Below are 17,871 nucleotides of genomic sequence, written 5' to 3'. Positions count from 1 at the left end.
CAATTGGTTTCAAGGTCGGAAGCAGGTATGGCTTTATTGTGTTTAAAAAGAAGTAAAAGGCACACCTTTAATAACACACACAGACCAATACACACTGAGGGGTACAACACATTAAATAAAATGTCAAATTACAGTTGTGGGGAAAATAATACAGCTTAAACTGTAAATGGGGTAAAGAGGAGAATGCAGATACATTTACACAAGTTATCCCAGCCTCCCCCCTCCCAATTCCCCTAACTAACTAAGTTATAGCTCTGAGGGTTCAGGGGCTATGCTCACCAATCCCTTTCGACAGTTGCTGGTGAATCGCGGTTTCGGGGTTCGCTGCACTTGGCCTTCGAGGTGAGCCGTACCCCGGTCGGAGGAGAGGACTTCGGACTGCGTAGTCTTCGGTTGGGGTGTATCCGTTGATGCGGTATGTTGCGTTTTGGATGTAGTTGCTAAGTACCCACTTTCTTTGGTTAGGAACAGTTTTAGTTAGTCCCTTTTGGTAATTTCTGCCCCGTTGGGTCGTTCAGAAGTAGATTGTAGAGTGGTTGTCAATTTGGTTGCTGACAGCCTTCCATTTCGTGGGCCTCGTGCTTGGTCAGTTCTTGATGAGTTCTGGTAGTTTCCTTCACTATTTCATTTCTTCACTGTAGAGGAAGCAGGCTGCTTGTGTCTGTGTCTGTGTTCCAGTCTGTGTTCTGCTCGTCTTTCCTTGTAAAACTGGGGATAGATATATCCCCAAAAAAAGGCTTCGTTATCTCCCATCAAATCTCTTGGGCTCTGTTTAAACTGTTCTATCCATTAATTTTCAAATGTCTCCTTTGTCAGCAGTAACTCGATTAGGGTGTGAGAATGTGCTATCACTGGGTTTGCATTGTTTTAGAATTGTCCAGTTTCCTGACCATGATTTCCATTGTGCTTGATTGGGTAATTCGATTATCTCTTAGGGGGTGAATAGTTCCCCCCAGACAGTCTGGGGTCCTTAATACACGAAGTTGCTTCACAGAGGTTAGCCCCACCTCCTGTATTCGGTAACTCTTTTTTGCAGCCAAAATGTTATGGAATCTTAAAATTGATATGCCCGTTTCCATAGATGTTTAGGGGATCTCAAGCTTCTATAATTTAGGTCCATTTTGAATTCCCTTTCCCATGAGTCCAAACACTGGGAGGGGGGGGTCTCCATGATTGCATCCCCTTTTATCCCCCGCAGGCTTCGTCTGCCCCTTTAAACTCATTTTAAAAGTCCAGAAAGGAATTCTTCTCCTCTGCAGGGGAAAGGTACCAGGAATCTTTGTGAGATATTGGTAAATTCTGCAACACTCTGTCATTATATGGACCCTATCCATTTCTGTGATCTCCCATTACATAATATGCACTGTCAGCTATTGTGGGCACCACCCACCCAGGTTAGTCACATCACCTGTTTATAACTGGATGATGGATGGCTGTCAATGTTCTAAAGCTGTCTATCAGTTGTAAGCAAGTTGCTTTCCACAAATCCCATCATTTAGAACCCACCTCCCAAACTCACCCTCGCCCAATTTTTAAGGTTGTCTCTATTTGCAACACCAAATTTCTGATTGGTTCCCTGGAAAGAAAGACTTGAATTTATATAGCACCTACCACAACCACCGGACGTCCCAAAGTAGTATTTTTGGCATGTAGTCACTGTTGTATTGTGGGAAAGGCAGCAGCCAATTTGTGCACAGCAAGCTCCCACAAACAGCAATATGATAATGATCAGATAAACTGTTTTTCTTATGTTGATTGAGGGTTAAATATTGGCCAGGACACCGGGGATAACTCCCCTGCTCTTCTTCAAAGTAGTGCCATGGGATCTTTTACGTCCACTTGGGAGAGCAGACGAGGCCTTGAGTTAACGTCTCATCCGAAAGACGGTACCTCCGAAAGTGCACGGCTCCCTCAGCACTGCACTGGAATGTCAGCCTAGATTTATGTGCTTAAGTGTCTAGGGTGGGATTTGAACCCACAACCTTCTGACTCAAGATGAGTGTGCTACCCACTGAGTCACAGTGAAATAGTGGAGAAGAACAGATTTCTGATTGTTCCCTTTAGAGGACAACGTTTGTCTGGAATGTGTAATTTGATCCATTGTTTGTGAGAGCCAGGCTCCTATCAAAGCTCACAGTGTTAAATCGACAGCTTTCAGAGAACAAACAGGGCTCAGAATCCCGGGTTAGGAGCTCACCCAGCGCTCACACTGCCAGGGTCAGATAGAAACATAGAAACATAGAAACATAGAAACATAGAAAATAGGTGCAGGAGTAGGCCATTCGGCCCTTCTAGCCTGCACCGCCATTCAATGAGTTCATGGCTGAACATGCAACTTCAGTACCACATTCCTGCTTTCTCGCCATACCCCTTGATCCCCCTACTAGTAAGGACTACATCTAACTCCTTTTTGAATATATTTAGTGAATTGGCCTCAACCACTTTCTGTGGCAGAGAATTCCACAGGTTCACCACTCTCTGGGTGAAGAAGTTCCTCCTCATCTCGGTCCTAAATGGCTTACCCCTTATCCTTAGACTGTGTCCCCTGGTTCTGGACTTCCCCAACATTGGGATATTCTTCCTGCATCCATACTGTCTAACCCCTTCAGAATCTTAAACGTTTCTATGAGGTCCCCTCTCATTCTTCTGCACTCCAGTGAATACAAGCCCAGTTGATCCAGTCTTTCTTGATAGGTCAGTCCCGCCATCCCGGGAATCAGTCTGGTGAACCTACGCTGCACTCCCTCAATAGCAAGAATGTCCTTCCTCAGGTTAGGAGACCAAAACTGTACACAATACTCCAGGTGTGGCCTCACCAAGGCCCTGTACAACTGTAGCAACACGTCCCTGCCCCTGTACTCAAATCCCCTCGCTATGAAGGCCAACATGCCATTTGCTTTCTTAACCGCCTGCTGTACCTGCATGCCAACCTTCAATGACTGATGTACCATGACACCCAGGTCTCTTTGCACCTCCCCTTTTCCTAATCTGTCACCATTCAGATAATAGTCTGTCTCTCTGTTTTTACCACCAAAGTGGATAACCTCACATTTATCCACATTATACTTCATCTGCCATGTCTTTGCCCACTCACCTAACCTATCCAAGTTGTTCTGCAGCCTCATAGCATCCTCCTCGCAGCTCACACTGCCACCCAACTTAGTGTCATCCGCAAATTTGGAGATACTACATTTAATCCCCTCGTCTAAATCATTAATGTACAGTGTAAACAGCTGGGGCCCCAGCACAGAACCTTGCGGCACCCCACTAGTCACTGCCTGCCATTCTGAAAAGTACCCATTTACTCCTACTCTTTGTTTCCTGTCTGACAACCAGTTCTCAATCCATGTCAGCACACTACCCCCAATCCCATTTGCTTTAACTTTGCACATTAATCTCTTGTGTGGGACCTGGTCGAAAGCCTTCTGAAAGTCCAAATATACCACATCAACTGGTTCTCCCTTGTCCACTCTACTGGAAACATCCTCAAAAAATTCCAAAAGATTTGTCAAGCATGATTTCCCTTTCACAAATCCATGCTGACTTGGACCTATCATGTCACCTCTTTCCAAATGCACTGCTATGACATCCTTAATAATTGATTCCATCATTTTACCCACTACCGATGTCAGGCTGACCGGTCTATAATTCCCTGTTTTCTCTCTCCCTCCTTTTTTAAAAAGTGGGGTTACATTGGCTACCCTCCACTCCATAGGAACTGATCCAGAGTCAATGGAATGTTGGAAAATGACTGTCAATGCATCCACTATTTCCAAGGCCACCTCCTTAAGTACTCTGGGATGCAGTCCATCAGGCCCTGGCGACTTATCGGCCTTCAATCCCATCAATTTCCCCAACACAATTTCCTGACTAATAAGGATTTCCCTCAGTTCCTCCTCCTTACTAGACCCTCTGACTCCTTTTATATCCGGAAGGTTGTTTGTGTCCTCCTTAGTGAATACCGAACCAAAGTACTTGTTCAATTGGTCCGCCATTTCTTTGTTCCCCGTTATGACTTCCCCTGATTCTGACTGCAGGGGACCTACGTTTGTCTTTACTAACCTTTTTCCCTTTACATATCTATAGCAACTTTTGCAATCCGTCTTAATGTTCCGTGCAAGCTTCTTCTCGTACTCCATTTTCCCTGCCCTACTCAAACCCTTTGTCCTCCTCTTCTGAGTTCTAAATTTCTCCCAGTCCCCGGGTTCGCTGCTATTTCTGGCCAATTTGTATGCCACTTCCTTGGCTTTAATAGTATCCCTGATTTCCCTTGATAGCCACGGTTGAGCCACCTTCCCTTTTTTATTTTTACGGCAGACAGGAATGTACAATTGTTGTAGTTCATCCATGCGGTCTCTAAATGTCTGCCATTGCCCATCCACAGTCAACCCCTTAAGTATCATTCGCCAATCTATCCTAGCCAATTCATGCCTCATACCTTCAAAGTTACCCTTCTTTAAGTTCTGGACCATGGTCTCTGAATTAACTGTTTCATTCTCCATCCTAATGCAGAATTCCACCATATTATGGTTACTCTTCCCCAAGGGGCCTTGCACAACGAGATTGCTAATTAATCTTCTCTCATTACACAACACCCAGTCTAAGATGGCCTCCCCCCTAGTTGGTTCCTCAACATATTGGTCTAAAAAACCATCCCTTATGCACTCCAGGAAATCCGCCTCCATCGTATTGCTTCCAGTTTGGTTAAACCAATCTATGTGCATATTAAAGTCACCCATTATAACTGCTGCACCTTTATTGCATGCATCCCTAATTTCCTGTTTGATGCCCTCCCCAACATCACTACTACTGTTTGGAGGTCTGTACACAACTCCCACTAACGTTTTTTGCCCTTTGGTGTTCTGCAGCTCTACCCATATAGATTCCACATCATCCAAGCTAATGTCCTTCCTAACTATTGCCTTAATCTCCTCCTTAACCAGCAATGCTACCCCACCTCCTTTTCCTTTTATTCTATCTTTCCTGAATGTTGAATACCCCTGGATGTTGAGTTCCCAGCCCTGATCATCCTGGAGCCACGTCTCCGTAATCCCAATCACATCATATTTGTTAACATCTATTTGCACAGTTAATTCATCCACCTTATTGCGGATAGGAAGGGGTGAGGCCACAGGATGTAACATGGGGATGGGAATTTTAATGTCGGGCTGTGCGGCCCATTCAAAACTTTACAGGTGCACAATATCTCCCATTGAAAAGCCGGTAAGCTCCCGGCTCGGGACTCTCAGACAGTTGCCCAGCTTAGGAGGAATGTTGATGGTGGATCGGGAGACAGTCTAGGTCCAGGAGCACAAAGGCAATGGGGGAAGGACCAGGGGCAATGGGGGAAGGTCCAGGGGCAATGGGGGAAGGTCATGGGGCAATGGGGGAAGGTCCAGTGGCAATGGGGGAATAGAAACATAGAAACATAGAAAATAGGTGCAGGAGTAGGCCATTCAGCCCTTCGAGCCTGCACCACCATTCAATGAGTTCATGGCTGAACATGCAACTTCATTACCCCATTCCTGTTTTCTCGCCATACCCCTTGATCCCCCGAGTAGTAAAGACTTCACCTAACTCCTTTTTGAATATATTTAGTGATTTGGCCTCAACAACTTTCTGTGGTAGAGAATTCCACAGGTTCACCACTCTCTGGGTGAAGAAATTTCTCCTCATCTCGGTCCTAAATGGCTTACCCCTTATCCTTAGACTGTGACCCCTGGTTCTGGACTTCCCCAACATTGGGAACATTTTTCTACCATCTAACCCGTCTAAACCCGTCAGAATTTTAAACGTTTCTATGAGATCCCCTCTCATTCTTCTGAACTCCAGTGAATACAAGCCCAGTTGATCCAGACTTTCTTGATAGGTCAGTCCCGCCATCCCAGGAATCAGTCTGGTGAACCTTCACTGCACTCCCTCAATAGCAAGAATGCCCTTCCTCAAGTTAGGAGACCAAAACTGTACACAATACTCCAGGTGTGGCCTCACCAAGGCCCTGTACAACCGTAGTAACACCTCCCTGCCCCTGTACTCAAATCCCCTCGCTATGAAGGCCAACATGCCATTTGCTTTCTTAACCACCTGCTGTACCTGCATGCCAACATTCAATGACTGATGTACCATGACACCCAGGTCTCATTGCACCTCCCCTTTTCCTAATCTGTCACCATTCAAATAATAGTCTGTCTCTCTGTTTTTACCACCAAAGTGGATAACCTCACATTTATCTACATTATATTTCATCTGCCATGCATTTGCCCACTCACCTAACCTATCCAAGTCACTCTGCAGCCTCATAGCATCCTCCTCGCAGTTCACACTGCCACCCAACTTAGTGTCATCTGCAAATTTGGAGATACTACATTTAATCCCCTCGTCTAAATCATTAATGTACAATGTAAACAGCTGGGGCCCCAGCACAGAATCTTGCGGCACCCCACTAGTCACTGCCTGCCATTCTGAAAAGTACCCATTTACTCCTACTCTTTGCTTCCTGTCTGACAACCAGTTCTCAATCCACGTCAGCACACTACCCCCAATCCCATGTGCTTTAACTTTGCACATTAATCTCTTGTGTGTGACCTTATCGAAAGCCTTCTGAAAGTCCAAATACACCACATCAACTGGTTCTCCCTTGTCCACTCGACTGGAAAGATCCTCAAAAAATTCCAGAAGATTTGTCAAGCATGATTTCCCTTTCACAAATCCATGCTGACTTGGACCTATCATGTCACCTCTTTCCAAATGCACTGCTATGACATCCTTAATAATTGATTCCATCATTTTACCCACTACTGAGGTCAGGCTGACCGGTCTATAATTCCCTGTTTTCTCTCTCCCTCCATTTTTAAAAATTGGGATTACATTGGCTACCCTCCACTCCATAGGAACTGATCCAGAATCTATGGAATGTTAGAAAATGACTGTCAATGCAGCCACTATTTCAAAGGCCACCTTCTTAAGTACTCTGGGATGCAGTCCATCAGGCCCTGGGAATTTTTCAGCCTTCAATCCCATCAATTTCCCCAACACAATTTCCTGACTAATAAGGATTTCCCTCAGTTCCTCCTTCTTACTAGACCCTCTAACCCCTTTTATATCCGGACGGTTGTTTGTGTCCTCCTTAGTGAATACCGAACCAAAGTACTTGTTCAATTGGTCTGTCATTTCTTTGTTCCCTGTTATGACTTCCCCTGATTCTGACTGCAGGGGAACTACCACAGAAAGTAGTTGAGGCCAATTCACTACATATATTCAAAAGGGAGTTAGATGAAGTCCTTACTACTCGGGGGATCAAGGGGTATGGCGAGAAAGCAGGAAGGGGGTACTGAAGTTTCATGTTCAGCCATGAACTCATTGAATGGCGGTGCAGGCTAGAAGGGCTGAATGGCTTGCTCCTGCACCTATTTCTATGTTTCTACGTTTGTCTTTACTAACCTTTTTCTCTTTACATATCTATAGAAGCTTTTGCAGTCCGTCGTAATGTTCCCTGCAAGCGTCCTCTCGTTCTCTATTTTCCCTGCCCTAATCAATCCCTTTGTCCTCCTCTGCTGAGTTCTAAATTTCTCCCAGTCCCCGGGTTCGCTGCTATTTCTGGCCAATTTGTATGCCACTTCCTAGGCTTTAATACTATCTCTGATTTCCCTTGATAGCCACGATTGAGCCACCTTCCTTTTTTTATTTTTACGCCAGTCCGGGATGTACAATTGTTGTAGTTCATCCATGCGGTCTCTAAATGTCTGCCATTGCCCATCCACTGTCAACCCCTTAAGTATCATTTACCAATCTATCCTAGTCAATTCATGCCTCATACCTTCAAAGTTACCCTTCTTTAAGTTCTGGACCATGGTCTCTGAATCAACTGTTTCATTCTCCATCCTAATGTAGAATTCCACCATATTATGGTCACTCTTCCCCAAGGGGCCTCGCACAACGAGATTGCTAATTAATCTTCTCTCATTACACAACACCCAGTCTAAGATGGCCTCCCCCCTAGTTGGTTCCTCGACATATTGGTCTAGAAAACTATCCCTTCTGCACTCCAGGAAATCCTTCTCCACCGTATTGCTTCCAGTTTGGTTAGCCCAATCTATATGCATATTAAAGTCACTCATGATAACTGCTGCACCTTTATTGCATGCATCCCTAATTTCCTGTTTGATGCTGTCCCCAACATCACTACTACTGTTTGGAGGTCTGTACACAACTCCCACTAATGTTTTTTGCCCTTTGGTGTTCTGCAGCTCTACCCATATAGATTCCACATCATCCAAGCTAATGTCCTTCCGAACTATTGCATTAATCTCCTCTTTAACCAGCAATGCTACCCCACCTCCTATTCCTTTTATTCTATCCTTCCTGAATGTTGAATACCCTTGGATGTTGAGTTGCCAGCCCTGATCATCCTGGAGCCACGTCTCTGTAATCCCAATCACATCATATCTGTTAACATCTATTTGCACAGTTAATTCATCCACCTAATTACAGATTACTCCTTGCATTAAGACACAAAGCCTTCAGGCTTGTTTTTTAAACACCCTTTGTCCTTTTAGAATTATGATGTAGTGTGGCCCTTTTTGTTTCTTGCCTTTGTTTACTCGGCCTTCCACTATTGCTTTTTACCTTTCTACCCTCTGTTTCTGACTCCATATTACTTCGCCCTGTCTCGCTGCATAGGTTCCCATCCCCCTGCCATATTAGTTTAAACACTCCCGAACTGCATTAGCAAATGTTACCCCGAGGACATCAGTTCCAGTCCTGCCCAAGTGCAAACCGTCCCTTTTGTACAGGTCCCACTTCCCCCAGAACTGGTTCCAATGTCCGAGGAATTTGAATCCCTCCCTCTTGCACCACTGCTCAAGCCACATATTTATTCTAACTATCCTGCTCCCTCTACTCTAATTAGCACATGGCACTGGTAGCAATCCAGAGATTACTACCTTTGAGGTCCTACTTTTTAATTTAACTCCTAGCTCCCTAAATTCAGCTTGTAGGACCTCTTTCCGCTTCTTACCTATATCGCTGGTACCTACATGTACCACGACAACTGGCTGTTCACCCTCCCTCTCCAGAATGCTCTGCAGCCGCTCCGAGACATCCTTGACCCTTGCACCAGGGAGGCAACATACCATCCTGGAGTCTCGGTTGCGGCCGCAGAAACTCCTATCTATTCCCCTTACAATAGAGTCCCCTATCACTATAGCTCTCCCACTCTTTTTCCCGCCCTTCTGTGCAGCAGAGCCACCCATAGTGCCATGAACCTGGCTGCTGGTGCCTTCCCCTGGTAATTCATCTCCCCCAACAGTATCGAAAACGGTATATCTGTTTTGGAGGGAGATGACCGCAGGGGACTCCTGCACTACCTTCCTGCTCTTGCCTTGCCTCTTGGTCACCCATTCACTATCTGTCCTAACCCTTACCTGCGGTGTGACCAACTCACTAAATGTGCTATCCACAACATTCTCAGCATCGCGCATGCTCCAGAGTGAGTCCATCCGCAGCTCCAGTGCCATCATGCGGTCTGTCAGGAGCTGCAGCTGGACACACTTCCCGCACACACAGTAGTCAGGGACACTGGAAGTGTCCCTGATATCCCACATAGCACAGGAGGAGCATGACATGGGTCCGAGCTCTCCTGCCATGACTTAACCCTTAAATTAATTTACTTACTAAAATTTACTTAAATACCAAACGTCTACTTAGTAGTTCGCTGCCAATTAAACCAATCTAAATGTCAGTCTAAAAGAGAGTTATACTTACCAGTCGAACAGCCAACCACTTACCAGCATGGCTGTGACGTCACCTCTTGATTTCTCACCCCTCTATCTTTGTCTGCAGTTGGTTGGGTTGGACTCTGGGCCTCCGTCTCCTACTCTTGCACTCCTTATCAGCTGCTCTAGTGTCAGCACTGGTAGGAAAAATAAGACAAAACAGCACCTGCCACCCCCACTTTCTCTTAAAACTCACCCACTTACCAAATTCACGAATGCCACTCTATGCTGCTGCACTCCGTGCTCTGCATGAGCTGCCTCTTTTTAAACTGTATCTAGGTCAGATGACTCACTACTGGTCAGTCGTTTACAGAACTGGTTTTAACTAGCTGCTAATTGCCTCCTACTGGAGAGTTACCTTGTTTTTCTCTGCCTAACCCTGAAAGATCCCCAACTATTTAACTTTTCCCTTTTAAATTAAACTGCTACTTACTTAGAAGCTGCTGGCAATTGGCACTAACAATTTACTCCAGCCTCCAAATGGTTTAAAGAGAATAACCCTTAAAACTCACCCACTTACCAAACTCACGAATGCCATTCTATGCTGCTGCACTCCAGGGGCAATGGAGGAAGGTCCAGGGGCAATGGGGGAAGGTCAATGGGCAATGGAGAAAGTTTCAGGGGTAATGGGAGAAGATCCAGGGGCAATGGGGGAAGGTCAAGGGGCAATGGGGGAAGGTCCAGGGGCAATGGCGGGAGGTCCAAGGGCAATGGGGGAAGATCCAGGGGCAATGGGAGAATGTCCAGGGGCAATGGGGGAAGATCCAGGGGCAATGGGGGAAGGTCCAGGGGCAATGGGAGAAGATCCAGGGGCAATGGGGGAAGGTCAAGGGGCAATGGGGGAAGGTCCAGGGGCAATGGTGGGAGGTCCAAGGGCAATGGGGGAAGATCCAGGGGCAATGGGAGAAGGTCCAGGGGCAATGGGGGAAGGTCCAGGGGCAATGGGATAAGACCTGCAGCAGAGTTTTGGATGAGCTCACGTTGATTGAGGCTGGAAGATGGGAGGCTGGCCATGAGAACTTTGGACAAGTCGATTACCTTAATATAATGTTATCCTGTTGTGGGACCAACACACAATCCATATTCTCTCTAGTCTCGTTTGGCTCTGCCCAGCCCCTTTTAGGGGCAGCGTGGGCCATTCAACACACCCCAGACCGGGCACTTTCTGTATCGAGAATCCGGCAAGTTGGCTGTGTGGGTTCCCCGAGTTCCTGACCTGGCCCCCCGCCCCCTGAGTTCCTGACCTTACCCCCCGACCCCGAGTTCCTGAGCTTACCCCCCGACCCCGAGTTCCTGACCTTACCCCCTGACCCCGAGTTCCTGACCTTACCCCCCGACCCCGAGTTCCTGACCTTACCCCCCGACCCCGAGTTCCTGACCTTACCCCCGCCCCCTGAGTTCCTGACCTTACCCCCCGACCCCGAGTTCCTGACCTTACCACCCGACCCCGAGTTCCTGACCTTACCCCCCGACCCCGAGTTCCTGACCTTACCCCCCGACCCCGAGTTCCTGACCTTAAACCCCCAACCCAGAGTTCCTGACCTTACCCCCCGACCCCGAGTTCCTGACCTTACCCCCCCGACCCCGAGTTCCTGACCTTACCCCCCGACCCCGAGTTCCTGACCTTACCCCCCGTCCCCGAGTTCCTGACCTTGCCCCCCGACCCCAAGTTCCTGACCTTCTCCCCCGACCCCGAGTTTCTGACCTTACCCCCCGACCCCGAGTCCCTGACCTTCTCTCCCGACCCCGAGTTCCTGACCTTACCCACCCGACCCTGAGTTCCTGACCTTACCCCCCGACCCCGAGTTCCTGACCTTCTCCCCCGACCCTGAGTTCCTGACCTTACCCCCCGACCCCGAGTTCCTGACCTTACCCCCCGACCCCGAGTTCCTGACCTTAAACCCCCAACCCAGAGTTCCTGACCTTACCCCCCGACCCCGAGTTCCTGACCTTACCCCCCCGACCCCGAGTTCCTGACCTTACCCCCCGACCCCGAGTTCCTGACCTTACCCCCCGACCCCGAGTTCCTCACCTTGCCCCCCGACCCCGAGTTCCTGACCTTCTCCCCCGACCCCGAGTTTCTGACCTTACCCCCCGACCCCAAGTCCCTGACCTTCTCTCCCGACCCCGAGTTCCTGACCTTACCCCCCCGACCCTGAGTTCCTGACCTTACCCCCCGACCCCGAGTTCCTGACCTTCGCCCCCGACCCCGAGTTCCTGACCTTACCCCCGACCCCGAGTTCCTGACCTTGCCCCCCCGACCCTGAGTTCCTGACCCTCTCCCCACTCTCCGAGCTTCTCCACTCCCCCACCCCCCCGCCATTGATCCCCTCTCCTCTCTCTCCCTTCTCGCCTCTCCATCAATCCCCTCCCCCTGCCCCCATCAATCCCCTCTCCTCTCCCTCCCTCCCCTCCCCCCACATCAATCCCCGGCCCCCAGCCCCTCCCCCACATCACGGCCGTGCAGAGGGAGTGGAAAACACGGAGCCAATAATGGCAGCGATTGTTGAACACTCCGTTCTCGGGATGTGGCCATCGCTGGCCAAGCCGCCATTTTGTGCCCATGCCCTAGTCGCCAATGAGAAGGGAGTGATGGTGTTTGGCCTTCTCCCTGACCCTCGATTTGGGACAACCCAGTGTCTGGCCCGGCCCACCTCACAGGGCAGTGAGGAGTTGGTGTGGGTCTGGAGTCACATATAGGCCGGGCCGGGTAAGGGCGACAGGTTACCTTCCCTGAACAACAGTCGGGACTCTCACCGCTATCTGCTCCTCTTTAAAAGCTCCAGATTTGTAAACTGATTTGAGATTGTTAAACTGGTGGGATTGATGAGTGCACTGGATCGGCCCAGGCCTCGGGATTCCTGGTCCAGTAACACAACCTCCACACCACTGTCAGGGACACTGTCCAACATATCAACCCTTGTGACCATGGAACCGGCCCATCCACACTCCTTCAATCACAGCACTCACCCGTGGGCCGGGCTCGGGGGGCCTCCGTATGTTCTGGGTCAGACTTCTATTGGCCGAGGCACAGGATACAAGAGCAGGGGGGTTAGGCTTGAACTGTACACAACATTGTTAGGCCACAGCTGGAGTACTGCGTGCAGTTCTGGTCACCACATTACAGGAAAGATGTGATTGCACTGGAGAGGGTACAGAGGAGGTTTACGAGGATGTTGCCGGGACTGGAGAATGTTGGCCATGAGGAAAGATTGGATAGGCCGGGGGTGTTTTATTTGGAATAGTGGAGGCTGAGCGGAGAGTTAATTGAGGTGTATAAAACTATGAGGGGCCTGGATGGAGTGGATTGGAAGGAGCTATCGAGCCTGCACCACCATTCAATAAGATCATGGCTGATCATTCACCTCAGTATCTCTTACCTGCTTTCTCTCCATACCCCTTGATCCCTTTAGCCGTAAGGGCCATATCTAACTCCCTTTTGAATATATCCAATGAACTGGCATCAACAACTCTCTGCGGCAGGGAATTCCACAGGTTAACAACACTCTGAGTGAAGAAGTTTCTCCTCATCGCAGTCCTAAATGGCCTATCCCTTATCCTAAGACTGTGTCCCCTGATTCTGGACTTCCCCAACATCGCGAACATTCTTCCTGCATCTAACCTGTCCAGTCCCATCAGAATTTTATATATTTCGATGAGATCCCCTCTCATTCTTCTAAATTCCAGTGAATACAGGCCCAGTCGATCCAGTCTCTCCTCATATGTCAGTCCTTCCATCCCAGGAATCAGTCTGGTGAACCTTCGCTGCACTCCCTCAATAGCAAGAACGTCCTTCCTCAGATTAGGAGACCAAAACTGATGTACCATGACACCCAGGTCTCGTTGCACATCCCCTTTTCCTAATCTGCCGCCATTCAGATAATATTCTGCCTTCGTGTTTTTGCCCCCAAAGTGGATAACCTCACATTTATCCACATTATACTGCATCTGCCATGTATTTGCCCACTCACCTAACCTATCCAAGTCACTCTGCAGCCTCATAGCATCCTCCTCACAGCTCACATCACCACCCAGCTTAGTGTCATCTGCAAACTTGGAGATATTACACTCAATTCCTTCATCCAAATCGTTAATGTATATTGTAAAGAGCTGGGGTCCCAGCACTGAGCCCTGCGGCACCCCACTAGTCACTGCCTGCCATTCTGAAAAGGACCCGTTTATCCCGACTCTTTACTTCCTGTCTCTGTTTAACATTCAAATAAATAAACTCAAGTAAACTGTCCCTGGACCTTGAATGCGGAACTGATTCTTGCTGGGGACTTGCTGTATAAATAAATCAGGGAATTGAAATGTGTGCTGGGGGCGGGGAGAGGAAGCTGAGCCTGTGGTTTGAGTGGGTGTGCCTCTGTTGGAACCTCACTCACTCACTCAGCCCAGTTCCCTATTTAAACAGCACTGACTGGGTCCCCACACCAAGGCGCCCTGAAGCTGCCGATTTGTGGCGTGTGTCTGTCTGTCTGCACACACAGGGGTAATGGCGAGTGTTGCTTGTCTCGGTGTCCTTCTGGCCTGTGTGATGGGTGAGTTATTGTGCACCCAGTGCTGCCTGGCTTGTCCGGGAGGCTGTGTGAGCCCGTGTTGTTCCCTGTATTAAAGTGCACCCTTCTCACTCTCTCTTCTGTTCACAGACGTGCGGTCCGCTATCGAGCTGAGACAGTCTGCTGCTGCCGTGAAACGGCCCGGGGAGTCTCACAAACTGTCCTGTACAATCAGTGGCTTCAGCCTCGACAGCTACTGGCTGCAGTGGGTTAAACAGGTCCCCGGGCAAGGGCTGGAGTGGTTACTGGATTACAAGATTGGTGGTACCAGTAGTTATGCGCCTGGAATTCGAGGACGATTTGTTCCTTCAAGAGGTTCGACCGCGATCGCCTACCTGGAAATCAGCGATCTGAGAGCCAGCGACACCGCCATCTATTACTGTGCGAGACGGTTGCTTACTGGGGCACAGGAACCTCGCTGACAGTGACTTCGGGTAAGACAAACTTCTCATTCCTTCCTGATCTGATATTGATGTTCTTAATTTGCGTTATTTAGCGAATTCGGTAATACACGAATGTGTGAAATCGGTGAGATATTCAGAATAATTACTCGACTCTATCCGAGACTGACTCCATTCTTTCGAGTTAAGAATACACCCAGTAATTGTGACTAACATCTGCTAACTGGATGGAGTGTTCAGGGTTAAGATTTAAGCCCACGGAATTGATTCCCAGAATCTAATAAATGAGGAGGTTACTTGGGTTTCCAGGATGTGTTCAGTCTGAGCTGCGGGATCCACATTCTAGTTTTGGGACACTTGCTCTGTGGGTGGAGATTTGGTCATTTGGACGGTAGGACATTGCAGGCGCTTTAGGGGTTTGTTATAATCCGAGTTAAAACACATTATCCAATTGTGTCGGGATTTAACAGTTGGAGTCAGACTGTTGTTTAAGGTTACAGTTAACATCGTTGAAGGAACAGCTTTTAGATGTAAAATAGAATAAGTTCCAGGTTCCACTGGATATTTCAGTGCTGATGGAGGGCAAATAGTTTGCACAGAATGAGGAACAGGGACTTGTGTTTATCAAACATGTCTCACACCAACAAGCGTTCAGCATTAACCAGCGATCTGCTGGACCGATAGCAAACGGCTGCATGTGTAATAAGGTTGTGTCCTGTTGATACTGTATTGTGGAGCAGTTCAGGGAAGGTTCACTCGGTTAATTCCTGAGATGAAGGGATTGTCTAATGAAGAAAGGTTGAGCAGATTGCACCTATATATTGGAGTTCAGAAGAATGAGAGGTGATCTTATTGAAACATATAAGGTTCTGAGGAGGCTCGACAAGGTGGATGCAGAGAGGCTGTTTCCCCGTGTGGGGGAGTCTAGAACTGGGGGCATAGTTTCAGAATAAGGGGCCGCCCATTTAAAACAGATGAGGAGGAATTTTTTCTCTCTTTGAATCTGGAATTCTCTGCCCCAGAAAGCTGTGGAGGTTGGGTAACTGAATATATTTAAGGTGGAGGAAGATAGATTTTTAAGCAATAAGAGAATAAAGGGTTATGGGAAGCGGGCAGGGAAATGGAGCTGAGTCCATTGAACTTATTGAACGGCGGAGCAGGCTCGAGGGGCTGTATGGCTGACTCCTGCTCCTATTTCTTATGTTCTTATGTTCTTATTGTGCCTGGACAGTAGCCGTTTAACTATCTGCGCGGTGCATGCTCCCAATTTAGTGTTTAATTCACCTCTCGTCTCTGAAACCTCAGCTTGAACTGAACCAATTCAAAGGTTGAGAACTGGAAGGATTTCTGTGCAGTCGAAATCGTTCCTTAGCAATAACAGCAATGGATCTGTTAATTGGCAGTCTATTGGTATCAGATTTTTCTGTTCAGTTTGAATGATGTTCACAATTATTGGGTTAAAACATTGGACGAGGGAATTTCACACACATGTATTAACTTATTGATGACTAAATATGGCAGAGTGCCAGTGTAATGGGTGGAGTAAGATCTCCTGTTGCAGTGTGAGTGTAACAAGGTTTATCACTCGGGCGGTTCTGACCCACTCCTTTTAATGGAGGCAGTATCCCAAATTAAGGCAAGGCGTGTGGGAAATGAGATGGTCTTATGTAATTTATATTAACGGTTTAGACTTTGGAATCAAAAGCACAATTTCTAAATTGGCGGCTGACACCAAACTTGGCGACCGTCAATACTGAGGAGGCCTGCAACAACTTACAGGAGGACATTAATAAACTTGCAGAATGGGCAAACTGGCAAATTAAGTTCACCGAGCACGCATTACATTTTGTTAGGGAGAAAGAAAGACTTGCATTTATATAGCGCCTTTCACGGCCACCAGACTTCTCAAAGCGTTTTACAGCCAATGAAGTACTTTTGAAGTGTAGTCACTGTTGTAATGTGGGAAACATGGCAGCCAATTTGTGCACAGCAAGCTCCCACACACAGCAACATGATAATGTCCAGATAATCTGTTTTTGTTATGTTGATTAAGGGATAGGGAGGTCACTTATTACTCGGAGGGTGTGAGTCTAGGTGGGGTAGAGGAACAAAGGGATCTTGGAACAAAACATTAAAAGTTGTGATGTAGGTTAGCCAGGCAAGCACTCGGGTGTATTTCTAGAGGTATCGAATTGAAGAATAGGGAAGTTATGCTAAACCTGTATCGAGCTTTGTTTAGACCACACTTGGAGTCCTGCGTAACGTTCTGGTCACCATATTAGAGAAAGGAGACAGATTTACAAGGATGATACCAGAAATGTGAGGTATACATATCGGGAAAGGATGAACAGGCTGGGTCTCTTTTCTCTTGGAAAAAAAAGGCTGAGGGGTGACCTAATAGAGGTCTTTACAATTATGAAATGTTTTGATAGGGTGGATACAGAGAAGGTGTTTCCACTTGTGGGGAAGAGCATAACTAGAGGCCATCAATATAAGATAGTCACCAAGAAATCCAATGGGGAATTCAGGAGAAACTTCTTTACCCAGAGAGTGGTGAGAATGTGGAACTCGCTGCCACAGGGAGGGGTTGAGGTGAATAGTATCGATGCATTTAAGGGGAGGCTGGACAAGCCAATGGGGGAGAAGGGTATGGAGGGTTATGCTGATAGAGTTAGATGAGGAAAGACGGGAGGAGGCTCGAGTGGGGCATAAACAGCAGCATGGCCTTGTTGGGCCGAATGGCCTGTTTCTGTGCTGTATATCCGGTGTAATCCGATGATCTGTTTGAGATGCAGCTTTATGGCCCATTTGCGGTAAAGGGAGTTTCAATGGCCCTCCCTAACCCTGCCGGGGCAGAGCACAAAGTAGACTTTCATTACACCTGGTGTATCTATCTGGACTGGATTCTAACACGCACTGTGTGGTGCGGAACTGTTATTACACCTGGTGTATCTATCTGGACTGGATTCTAACACGCACTGTGTGGTGTGGAACTGTTATTACACCTGGTGTATCTATCTGGACTGGATTCTAACATGCACTGTGTGGTGTGGAACTGTTATTACACCTGGTGTATCTATCTGGACTGGATTCTAACACGCACTGTGTGGTGTGGAACTGTTATTACACCTGGTGTAT

At 47.7% G+C, this 17,871-nt stretch overlaps 1 pseudogene; it reads left to right on the top strand.

The window, feature by feature from the left end:
• Positions 1-14,301: 14,301 nt before the first annotated feature.
• Positions 14,302-17,871, top strand: part of LOC139250613 (Ig heavy chain C region-like) — a 76,308-nt pseudogene continuing 72,738 nt past the window's right edge.

The sequence above is a fragment of the Pristiophorus japonicus genome, unplaced genomic scaffold (assembly GCF_044704955.1).
Source record: "Pristiophorus japonicus isolate sPriJap1 unplaced genomic scaffold, sPriJap1.hap1 HAP1_SCAFFOLD_402, whole genome shotgun sequence".
Taxonomy (NCBI): Eukaryota; Metazoa; Chordata; class Chondrichthyes; family Pristiophoridae; genus Pristiophorus; species Pristiophorus japonicus.
This window is presented reverse-complemented; position numbering and strand designations above follow the sequence as displayed.